The 12,109-nt window shown below is 45.4% G+C and overlaps 1 protein-coding gene across 3 annotated transcripts in view; it reads left to right on the top strand.

Annotated features, from left to right (window-relative positions):
* The first annotated feature begins 1,965 nt into the window (after positions 1 to 1,965).
* LOC134948772 (Krueppel-like factor 5) overlaps positions 1,966 to 12,109 on the top strand; it is a 368,226-nt gene continuing 358,082 nt past the window's right edge. For 2 of the 3 annotated variants that reach the window (XR_010183011.1, XM_063936991.1), the window contains exon 1: positions 1,968 to 2,101. The gene's annotated coding sequence lies outside the window, so the exon portion shown is untranslated. Of the gene's footprint in view, positions 2,102 to 12,109 lie in introns of all 3 variants that reach the window. The other variant, XM_063936992.1, reaches the window with a different exon arrangement.

Raw genomic sequence — 12,109 nt, 5'->3', positions numbered from 1 at the left:
TAAAAATACTATAAACATTTATCTGAAATGTTTTCATTATTTTTCATTTTGTACAGCACCACACACACTTTACTATACAGTGCAAATAGCTAAATAACCGGGTTGGGGCTGATATGCCGGTGGTCAGAATACCGACCGCGGTATCCTGATGGTTAGAAGGCCAACAGGGGGCGAGTAAGTATGAAAACCCTCACTCCCTTCCCGTAACCTAAACACAACCCTTCCCTCCGCAGCCTAGACCGGAGGTGCCTAAACCTAGCCTCCCCTTCCCGCAGCCTTACCGTAATCCTCCCTTGAAGTGCCTAAACCTAACCAATCCCTTCCTGCAGCATAAATCTAACCACACTCCCCACGGCCTAACCCTCAACCCACAGACTAAACCTAACCTGACCCTCTTCCCGTGCGGCTTACCTCTCCGGGAGCCCGGCAATGACTCGTTCGTTATCCTAGCTATTGGGATTCTGGCGCCAGGCTTGTGATCCTAGTCGGGATGTTGGTGCTGGCATTCCGAGCAGTGTCGGGATTCTGGCGGCGGTAGAGGTCATCGGCAGGATTCGGCGGACATTATGGCTGTAGTGCCTCACCAGCCACTGACCTCACCGCATGCCACTGATATATATATATATGGCCTTTTTTATATAAAATGTGCAGAGATGGAATAAAATGCGTCCAATTGACGATAATGGTCAGTGCCTGATTACTGATTCCTCAGAGGAAGTGTAAGGATTAGGTGGATGTACTCTCAAAAGTGCCTTCTGCATCACTTCAATTTCATTATAATGTTTTGTCCTGATAAATCTACGGTTTTGCTTTTGGCCATGGAATTCTTCTCATTACCAAGGAATGCAGTGATCTACCTAGTTTCATCAGACGGAACACAACTATGGGCCGCTAATGTCTGCCATCTGCATTCTTCCCATTTTCATAAATGACCTGTGCTGAAAGTTTATAGGCCCACTTTTAATCTTCAGTGATAATGCTTCTCCTCTAGATACAACTACTACCTACACCTTGGAGAATGTTTTATTTAGAATATAAAAAATCATGTCCAGCAGTAAATACTTCTAAAATTGTCAGTAAAAAAATATTTACAAGGGGTGGCAACTCTGCCGTGCGTCATAGAAAACTGGTGTGTGAAAAGTCACTGTGATAGCAGTTGTACTAGTTATGCACACAAATTAGTAAATAATACAGATATATAAAATGGATGATTACTTCATGTTTGAGAGTCAACACTCTTTTGACACTGAGGAAAGTATATCACTTAATAATAGCTATCAGGTATGGTATGCATAATAGCTTAACTATTCGGACATTTCAAGAATGACACAATGGCCCTGCCCATTACACACGACTAATCACGCATACAACACACAAAAGGTTACATCATAATTTTTCAGTGGAAAATATGCAAAAGTAAAAAAAGAGATTGACTGTATAGGCATGTCACCACATAAGCACAATCATCTACATGCCTAAAAGCACAATACTGTAGCTACTCTTTTTCCAAGCTTAACAAACTCCTCTTGAATCCATTTCAAATCCAGCTTGGTATTTCCAAAAGTGCAGTTCCTGGAGACAAAGCATTAGTGACGTGCAGCAAAGCACATTAAAATTCAGTGCTCTTGTGTTATTGCTGCAGCATTTACAACAGCTAAGGGCACTGTCTCTCTAGTCATTGCTCCAGCGTTTGCCACAGCTAAGACACTGGTAAAATAAATGTAATACCAATAATAGTTTATATGTACAATAGAGATTGATTGTTTTATTAATTAGATATTGTATATACTGTATATAATTAATATATTAAATTACATGAAGTGTACTTGTAGTTGGTGGTGCCTACGCATGCCTAGCACGAGGGGATGCCCGCTGACATGATTGGTGGACCCGGGGAGAAAGGTCTGGAAGGACCAAGAGAAAGGAGTGAGGGGCCCCTGCGAGCAGGGAGGAAGGCGGCAGTTGGAGGGAGCAGTTGGTGCCGCAGCAGCTGGAGTGAGGCAAGGTGCAGAGACTGGGGGAGTGAAGGTGTCTGGTGCCAGTGTCTACGGGACCGGATTGATCGCCACTGGTTGGAGGTGGCAGCGGCGTGGTGACGGAGGTTGGTGAACCGACTTGGGTAGAGATGAGCGGGTTCGGTTTCTCTGAATCCGAACCCGCCAGAACTTCATGTTTTTTTTCACGGGTCCGAGCGACTCGGATCTTCCCGCCTTGCTCGGTTAACCCGAGCGCGCCCGAACGTCATCATGACGCTGTCGGATTCTCGCGAGGCTCGGATTCTATCGCGAGACTCGGATTCTATATAAGGAGCCGCGCGTCGCCGCCATTTTCACACGTGCATTGAGATTGATAGGGAGAGGACGTGGCTGGCGTCCTCTCCGTTTAGAATAGATTAGAGAGACACTTGATTTACTAATTTTGGGGAGCATTAGGAGTACTCAGTACAGTGCAGAGTTTTGCTGATAGTGACCAGTGACCACCAGTTTTATTTATAATCCGTTCTCTGCCTGAAAAAAGCGATACACAGCACACAGTGACTCAGTCACATACCATATCTGTGTGCACTGCTCAGGCTCAGGCCAGTGTGCTGCATCATCTATTATCTATATATAATATTATATATATCTGTCTGACTGCTCAGCTCACACAGCTTATAATTGTGGGGGAGACTGGGGAGCACTACTGCAGTGCCAGTTATAGGTTATAGCAGGAGCCAGGAGTACATAATATATTATATAGTGAGTGACCACCAGACACACAGTGCAGTTTATTTAATATATCCGTTCTCTGCCTGAAAAAAGCGATACACACAGTGACTCAGTCAGTCACATACCATATCTGTGTGCACTGCTCAGGCTCAGGCCAGTGTGCTGCATCATCTATATATATTATATATCTGTCTGACTGCTCAGCTCACACAGCTTATAATTGTGGGGGAGACTGGGGAGCACTACTGCAGTGCCAGTTATAGGTTATAGCAGGAGCCAGGAGTACATAATATTATATTAAAATTAAACAGTGTGCACACTTTTGCTGCAGGAGTGCCACTGCCAGTGTGACTAGTGACCAGTGACCTGACCACCAGTATATATAATATTAGTAGTATACTATCTCTTTATCAACCAGTCTATATTAGCAGCAGACACAGTACAGTGCGGTAGTTCACGGCTGTGGCTACCTCTGTGTCGGCACTCGGCAGCCCGTCCATAATTGTATATACCACCTAACCGTGGTTTTTTTTTCTTTCTTTATACATACATACTAGTTACGAGTATACTATCTCTTTATCAACCAGTCTATATATTAGCAGCAGACACAGTACAGTGCGGTAGTTCACGGCTGTGGCTACCTCTGTGTCGGCACTCGGCAGCCCGTCCATAATTGTATATACCACCTAACCGTGGTTTTTTTTTCTTTCTTTATACATACATACTAGTTACGAGTATACTATCTCTTTATCAACCAGTCTATATATTAGCAGCAGACACAGTACAGTGCGGTAGTTCACGGCTGTGGCTACCTCTGTGTCGGCACTCGGCAGCCCGTCCATAATTGTATATACCACCTAACCATGGTTTTTTTTTCTTTCTTTATACATACATACTAGTTACGAGTATACTATCTCTTTATCAACCAGTCTATATATTAGCAGCAGACACAGTACAGTGCGGTAGTTCACGGCTGTGGCTACCTCTGTGTCGGCACTCGGCAGCCCGTCCATAATTGTATATACCACCTAACCGTGGTTTTTTTTTCTTTCTTTATACATACATACTAGTTACGAGTATACTATCTCTTTATCAACCAGTCTATATATTAGCAGCAGACACAGTACAGTGCGGTAGTTCACGGCTGTGGCTACCTCTGTGTCGGCACTCGGCAGCCCGTCCATAATTGTATATACCACCTAACCGTGGTTTTTTTTTCTTTCTTTATACATACATACTAGTTACGAGTATACTATCTCTTTATCAACCAGTCTATATATTAGTAGCAGACACAGTACAGTGCGGTAGTTCACGGCTGTGGCTACCTCTGTGTCGGCACTCGGCAGCCCGTCCATAATTGTATATACCACCTAACCGTGGTTTTTTTTTCTTTCTTTATACATACATACTAGTTACGAGTATACTATCTCTTTATCAACCAGTCTATATATTAGCAGCAGACACAGTACAGTGCGGTAGTTCACGGCTGTGGCTACCTCTGTGTCGGCACTCGGCAGCCCGTCCATAATTGTATATACCACCTAACCGTGGTTTTTTTTTCTTTCTTTATACATACATACTAGTTACGAGTATACTATCTCTTTATCAACCAGTCTATATATTAGCAGCAGACACAGTACAGTGCGGTAGTTCACGGCTGTGGCTACCTCTGTGTCGGCACTCGGCAGCCCGTCCATAATTGTATATACCACCTAACCGTGGTTTTTTTTTCTTTCTTTATACATACATACTAGTTACGAGTATACTATCTCTTTATCAACCAGTCTATATATTAGCAGCAGACACAGTACAGTGCGGTAGTTCACGGCTGTGGCTACCTCTGTGTCGGCACTCGGCAGCCCGTCCATAATTGTACATACCACCTAACCGTGGTTTTTTTTTCTTTCTTTATACATACATACTAGTTACGAGTATACTAGCTCTTTATCAACCAGTCTATATATTAGCAGCAGACACAGTACAGTGCGGTAGTTCACGGCTGTGGCTACCTCTGTGTCGGCACTCGGCAGCCCGTCCATAATTGTATATACCACCTAACCGTGGTTTTTTTTTCTTTCTTTATACATACATACTAGTTACGAGTATACTATCTCTTTATCAACCAGTCTATATATTAGCAGCAGACACAGTACAGTGCGGTAGTTCACGGCTGTGGCTACCTCTGTGTCGGCACTCGGCAGCCCGTCCATAATTGTATATACCACCTAACCGTGGTTTTTTTTTCTTTCTTTATACATACATACTAGTTACGAGTATACTATCTCTTTATCAACCAGTCTATATATTAGCAGCAGACACAGTACAGTGCGGTAGTTCACGGCTGTGGCTACCTCTGTGTCGGCACTCGGCAGCCCGTCCATAATTGTATATACCACCTAACCGTGGTTTTTTTTTCTTTCTTTATACATACATACTAGTTACGAGTATACTATCTCTTTATCAACCAGTCTATATATTAGCAGCAGACACAGTACAGTGCGGTAGTTCACGGCTGTGGCTACCTCTGTGTCGGCACTCGGCAGCCCGTCCATAATTGTATACTAGTATCCAATCCATCCATCTCCATTGTTTACCTGAGGTGCCTTTTAGTTGTGCCTATTAAAATATGGAGAACAAAAATGTTGAGGTTCCAAAATTAGGGAAAGATCAAGATCCACTTCCACCTCGTGCTGAAGCTGCTGCCACTAGTCATGGCCGAGACGATGAAATGCCAGCAACGTCGTCTGCCAAGGCCGATGCCCAATGTCATAGTACAGAGCATGTCAAATCCAAAACACCAAATATCAGTAAAAAAAGGACTCCAAAACCTAAAATAAAATTGTCGGAGGAGAAGCGTAAACTTGCCAATATGCCATTTACCACACGGAGTGGCAAGGAGCGGCTGAGGCCCTGGCCTATGTTCATGGCTAGTGGTTCAGCTTCACATGAGGATGGAAGCACTCAGCCTCTCGCTAGAAAAATGAAAAGACTCAAGCTGGCAAAAGCAGCACAGCAAAGAACTGTGCATTCTTCGAAATCCCAAATCCACAAGGAGAGTCCAATTGTGTCGGTTGCGATGCCTGACCTTCCCAACACTGGACGTGAAGAGCATGCGCCTTCCACCATTTGCACGCCCCCTGCAAGTGCTGGAAGCAGCACCCGCAGTCCAGTTCCTGATAGTCAGATTGAAGATGTCAGTGTTGAAGTACACCAGGATGAGGAGGATATGGGTGTTGCTGGCGCTGGGGAGGAAATTGACCAGGAGGATTCTGATGGTGAGGTGGTTTGTTTAAGTCAGGCACCCGGGGAGACACCTGTTGTCCGTGGGAGGAATATGGCCGTTGACATGCCAGGTGAAAATACCAAAAAAATCAGCTCTTCGGTGTGGAGGTATTTCACCAGAAATGCGGACAACAGGTGTCAAGCCGTGTGTTCCCTTTGTCAAGCTGTAATAAGTAGGGGTAAGGACGTTAACCACCTCGGAACATCCTCCCTTATACGTCACCTGCAGCGCATTCATAATAAGTCAGTGACAAGTTCAAAAACTTTGGGTGACAGCGGAAGCAGTCCACTGACCAGTAAATCCCTTCCTCTTGTAACCAAGCTCACGCAAACCACCCCACCAACTCCCTCAGTGTCAATTTCCTCCTTCCCCAGGAATGCCAATAGTCCTGCAGGCCATGTCACTGGCAATTCTGACGAGTCCTCTCCTGCCTGGGATTCCTCCGATGCATCCTTGCGTGTAACGCCTACTGCTGCTGGCGCTGCTGTTGTTGCCGCTGGGAGTCGATGGTCATCCCAGAGGGGAAGTCGTAAGCCCACTTGTACTACTTCCAGTAAGCAATTGACTGTTCAACAGTCCTTTGCGAGGAAGATGAAATATCACAGCAGTCATCCTACTGCAAAGCGGATAACTGAGTCCTTGACAACTATGTTGGTGTTAGACGTGCGTCCGGTATCCGCCGTTAGTTCACAGGGAACTAGACAATTTATTGAGGCAGTGTGCCCCCGTTACCAAATACCATCTAGGTTCCACTTCTCTAGGCAGGCGATACCGAGAATGTACACGGACGTCTGAAAAAGACTCACCAGTGTCCTAAAAAATGCAGTTGTACCCAATGTCCACTTAACCACGGACATGTGGACAAGTGGAGCAGGGCAGGGTCAGGACTATATGACTGTGACAGCCCACTGGGTAGATGTATGGACTCCCGCCGCAAGAACAGCAGCGGCGGCACCAGTAGCAGCATCTCGCAAACGCCAACTCTTTCCTAGGCAGGCTACGCTTTGTATCACCGCTTTCCAGAATACGCACACAGCTGAAAACCTCTTACGGCAACTGAGGAAGATCATCGCGGAATGGCTTACCCCAATTGGACTCTCCTGTGGATTTGTGGCATCGGACAACGCCAGCAATATTGTGTGTGCATTAAATATGGGCAAATTCCAGCACGTCCCATGTTTTGCACATACCTTGAATTTGGTGGTGCAGAATTTTTTAAAAAACGACAGGGGCGTGCAAGAGATGCTGTCGGTGGCCAGAAAAATTGCGGGACACTTTCGGCGTACAGGCACCACGTACAGAAGACTGGAGCACCACCAAAAACTACTGAACCTGCCCTGCCATCATCTGAAGCAAGAAGTGGTAACGAGGTGGAATTCAACCCTCTATATGCTTCAGAGGTTGGAGGAGCAGCAAAAGGCCATTCAAGCCTATACAATTGAGCACGATATAGTAGGTGGAATGCACCTGTCTCAAGTGCAGTGGAGAATGATTTCAACGTTGTGCAAGGTTCTGATGCCCTTTGAACTTGCCACACGTGAAGTCAGTTCAGACACTGCCAGCCTGAGTCAGGTCATTCCCCTCATCAGGCTTTTGCAGAAGAAGCTGGAGGCATTGAAGAAGGAGCTAAAAGGGAGCGATTCCGCTAGGCATGTGGGACTTGTGGATGCAGCCCTTAATTCGCTTAACAAGGATTCGCGGGTGGTCAATCTGTTGAAATCAGAGCACTACATTTTGGCCACCGTGCTCGATCCTAGATTTAAAGCCTACCTTGGATCTCTCTTTCCGGCAGACACAGGTCTGCTGGGGTTGAAAGACCTGCTGGTGACAAAATTGTCAAGTCAAGCGGAACGCGACCTGTCAACATCTCCTCCTTCACATTCTCCCGCAACTGGGGGTGCGAGGAAAAGGCTCAGAATTCCGAGCCCACCCGCTGGCGGTGATGCAGGGCAGTCTGGAGCGACTGCTGATGCTGACATCTGGTCCGGACTGAAGGACCTGACAACGATTACGGACATGTCGTCTACTGTCACTGCATATGATTCTCTCAACATTGATAGAATGGTGGAGGATTATATGAGTGACCGCATCCAAGTAGGCACGTCACACAGTCCGTACTTATACTGGCAGGAAAAAGAGGCAATTTGGAGGCCCTTGCACAAACTGGCTTTATTCTACCTAAGTTGCCCTCCCACAAGTGTGTACTCCGAAAGAGTGTTTAGTGCCGCCGCTCACCTTGTCAGCAATCGGCGTACGAGGTTACATCCAGAAAATGTGGAGAAGATGATGTTCATTAAAATGAATTATAATCAATTCCTCCGCGGAGACATTGACCAGCAGCAATTGCCTCCACAAAGTACACAGGGAGCTGAGATGGTGGATTCCAGTGGGGACGAATTGATAATCTGTGAGGAGGGGGATGTACACGGTGATATATCGGAGGGTGAAGATGAGGTGGACATCTTGCCTCTGTAGAGCCAGTTTGTGCAAGGAGAGATTAATTGCTTCTTTTTTGGGGGGGGTCCAAACCAACCCGTCATATCAGTCACAGTCGTGTGGCAGACCCTGTCACTGAAATGATGGGTTGGTTAAAGTGTGCATGTCCTGTTTTGTTTATACAACATAAGGGTGGGTGGGAGGGCCCAAGGACAATTCCATCTTGCACCTCTTTTTTCTTTTCTTTTTCTTTGCATCATGTGCTGATTGGGGAGGGTTTTTTGGAAGGGACATCCTGCGTGACACTGCAGTGCCACTCCTAGATGGGCCCGGTGTTTGTGTCGGCCACTAGGGTCGCTAATCTTACTCACACAGTCAGCTACCTCATTGCGCCTCTTTTTTTCTTTGCGTCATGTGCTGTTTGGGGAGGGTTTTTTGGAAGGGACATCCTGCGTGACACTGCAGTGCCACTCCTAGATGGGCCCGGTGTTTGTGTGGGCCACTAGGGTCGCTAATCTTACTCACACAGCTACCTCATTGCGCCTCTTTTTTTCTTTGCGTCATGTGCTGTTTGGGGAGGGTTTTTTGGAAGGGACATCCTGCGTGACACTGCAGTGCCACTCCTAGATGGGCCCGGTGTTTGTGTCGGCCACTAGGGTCGCTAATCTTACTCACACAGCTACCTCATTGCGCCTCTTTTTTTCTTTGCGTCATGTGCTGTTTGGGGAGGGTTTTTTGGAAGGGCCATCCTGCGTGACACTGCAGTGCCACTCCTAGATGGGCCCGGTGTTTGTGTCGGCCACTAGGGTCGCTAATCTTACTCACACAGCTACCTCATTGCGCCTCTTTTTTTCTTTGCGTCATGTGCTGTTTGGGGAGGGTTTTTTGGAAGGGACATCCTGCGTGACACTGCAGTGCCACTCCTAGATGGGCCCGGTGTTTGTGTCGGCCACTAGGGTCGCTTATCTTACTCACACAGCGACCTCGGTGCAAATTTTAGGACTAAAAATAATATTGTGAGGTGTGAGGTATTCAGAATAGACTGAAAATGAGTGTAAATTATGGTTTTTGAGGTTAATAATACTTTGGGATCAAAATGACCCCCAAATTCTATGATTTAAGCTGTTTTTTAGTGTTTTTTGAAAAAAACACCCGAATCCAAAACACACCCGAATCCGACAAAAAAAATTCGGTGAGGTTTTGCCAAAACGCGTTCGAACCCAAAACACGGCCGCGGAACCGAACCCAAAACCAAAACACAAAACCCGAAAAATTTCAGGCGCTCATCTCTAGACTTGGGGTCCTCTGGAGGCAAGCAGGTGACAGGCAGTGAGGAGTGAGTGAGGGCTGGTGACTGAAGAGAGGCAGCGCTATGCAGTGATACTGCAGGGATCGGAGTAAGTGTTTACCGATGTCAGCGTCTGGCCGGAGCTGGCGTGCAGCACTGCTTTTGGGATCCAAAGGTGGCTGTGAGGAGATAATAGGAACGGCCTGAGGGAGGAGTGTCCCAGCCTATAAGCACAGCAGTGGGTGGCGCAGAAGAGACTAGTACTGCCTTTAGCTCACAGAGTCCCCTGCTTGAGTTAACCCCATTCAGCTACTAATAATCTGGGTTGCCCTGCCTGAGAGAGGTGGCTAGAGACTGCGTCAGTAAATGGATCGTAACCAGTCCCCTTAGCCCAGTTTGGCTGAATTCTGTTTTGCATCTTCCTACTCAGTTCTACAAGAGTAATAACCGCCTGCCCCAGGGGCCGGGGGAGTGCGCCAGAGTTACACCCCTTAAGCTTCACAGTATTACACAGTGATATATTATTAGCTGAGACAGCCATTATAGCAAATTCTACCACTATTATATAAGGATGGATAGTATGTAAAAAGAGTAGCTGCGGCAGTACGGCTCTATGATAAGTACCGTAATGATACCGCATAAGTACTTAATGTATCATGTCCCACATTAGTTGAACTGTACGTGGGGAACTGCCTGCAATTTTGACTCAGGAGAGGTGATAGGTATACGCACCTACCCTAATAAAATGGAGGCTAACAGGACAGGTGAGCAGAGACCCTGTATTACCGGTGTGCAGAATAGAAATACATGCAGGATAGAGAGGGGAGTGCCTGTTCTATCTGCACATTACGTATAAAGGTGGTCATTCCGAGTTGTTCGCTCTGTAAATTTTTTCGCATCGCAGCGATTTTCCGCTTAGTGCGCATGCGCAATGTCCGCACTGCGACTGCGCCAAGTAAATTTGCTAAGAAGTTAGGTATTTTACTCACGGCATTACGAGGTATTTTCTTCGTTCTGGTGATCGGAGTGTGATTGACAGGAAGTGGGTGTTTCTGGGCGGAAACTGGTCGTTTTATGGGCGTGTGGGAAAAAACGCTACCGTTTCTGGGAAAAACGCGGGAGTGGCTGAAGAAACGGAGGAGTGTCTGGGCGAACGCTGGGTGTGTTTGTGACGTCAAACCAGGAACGACAAGCACTGAACTGATCGCAGATGCCGAGTAAGTCTGGAGCTACTTAGAAACTGCTAAGAAGTGTCTAATCGCAATTTTGAGAATCTTTAGTTCGCAATTTTGATAAGCTAAGATTCACTCCCAGTAGGCGGCGGCTTAGCGTGTGCAAAGCTGCTAAAAGCAGCTTGCGAGCGAACAACTCGGAATGACCACCAAAAGCCAAGACTTTACTAGTATGGGTGTGCATGGAGTCTGTTGAAGCATATAAATCCTGCAGACACTCCAGAGAGTAACGTTTGCAGTACAAATTGTCAGTTCCGCACTAGCAGTGCACTATAAAGCCACACATATATATATAAATATAAATAAATCAATCAATAACTAATATAGATAATGCTAATATCTAAACCTTTAGACAGCACTTTATTATTGGTGGTGCTCCCAAAAAACTTTTGTAGATTGACTACAAGTATATAGAGAAAGAGAAGACAAAAGAATTCCTTTTTGGGAGCACTCTTATTTCAAAATAATAATAAATCAAAACAGTATATAATGAATTATGTAATGATGGATCATCTAAAACGTAACATTTATTCTGTTCCTTTAAAATATCGACCTGTACGGCCAAAAAGATTTAAAATCTCTATCTTAATTCAAAAGAAGAGATAGAAAATACTCGTATTTTCACCTAAAACACTGGTGGAGCAACTAATGTTGCTCACTCTCACAACCTTAATCTATATTTCACCTTTCTATCTCTTCTTTTGAATTAAGATAGAGATTTTAAATCTTTTTGACCGTACAGGTCGATATTTTAAAGGAACAGAATAAATGTTACGTTTTAGATGATCCATTATTACATAATTCATTATATACTGTTTTGATTTATTATTATTTTTAAATAAGAGTGCTCCCAAAAAGGAATTCTTTTGTCTTCTCTTTCTCTATATACTTGGACTCCAGAGAGTAACGTAAGGACTTCAACACCATCTAATGCTTACAGAGTGACAGTTTACGCTAGAAGACGATCCCTATTTGGAGCACCTCACCACAGCAGGTTTAATAAGTGTCAGGTACTTAGAGGCTATCCAGATGTCATCTAACATCCCATGAGAGCATTGAACAAGGATTTCACTATTAGCGGAGGATTACAACCAATGCAAAACTTTTGTGCCCAACAACTTACCTACTGCAGTTAAACCAAATACTGAAATACCGGGGTATT

This window comes from Pseudophryne corroboree, chromosome 8 (assembly GCF_028390025.1).
Source record: "Pseudophryne corroboree isolate aPseCor3 chromosome 8, aPseCor3.hap2, whole genome shotgun sequence".
Classification (NCBI taxonomy): Eukaryota; Metazoa; Chordata; class Amphibia; order Anura; family Myobatrachidae; genus Pseudophryne; species Pseudophryne corroboree.
Note: the sequence above shows the minus strand (reverse complement) of the source record. Positions and strands in the feature narration are given on the sequence as shown.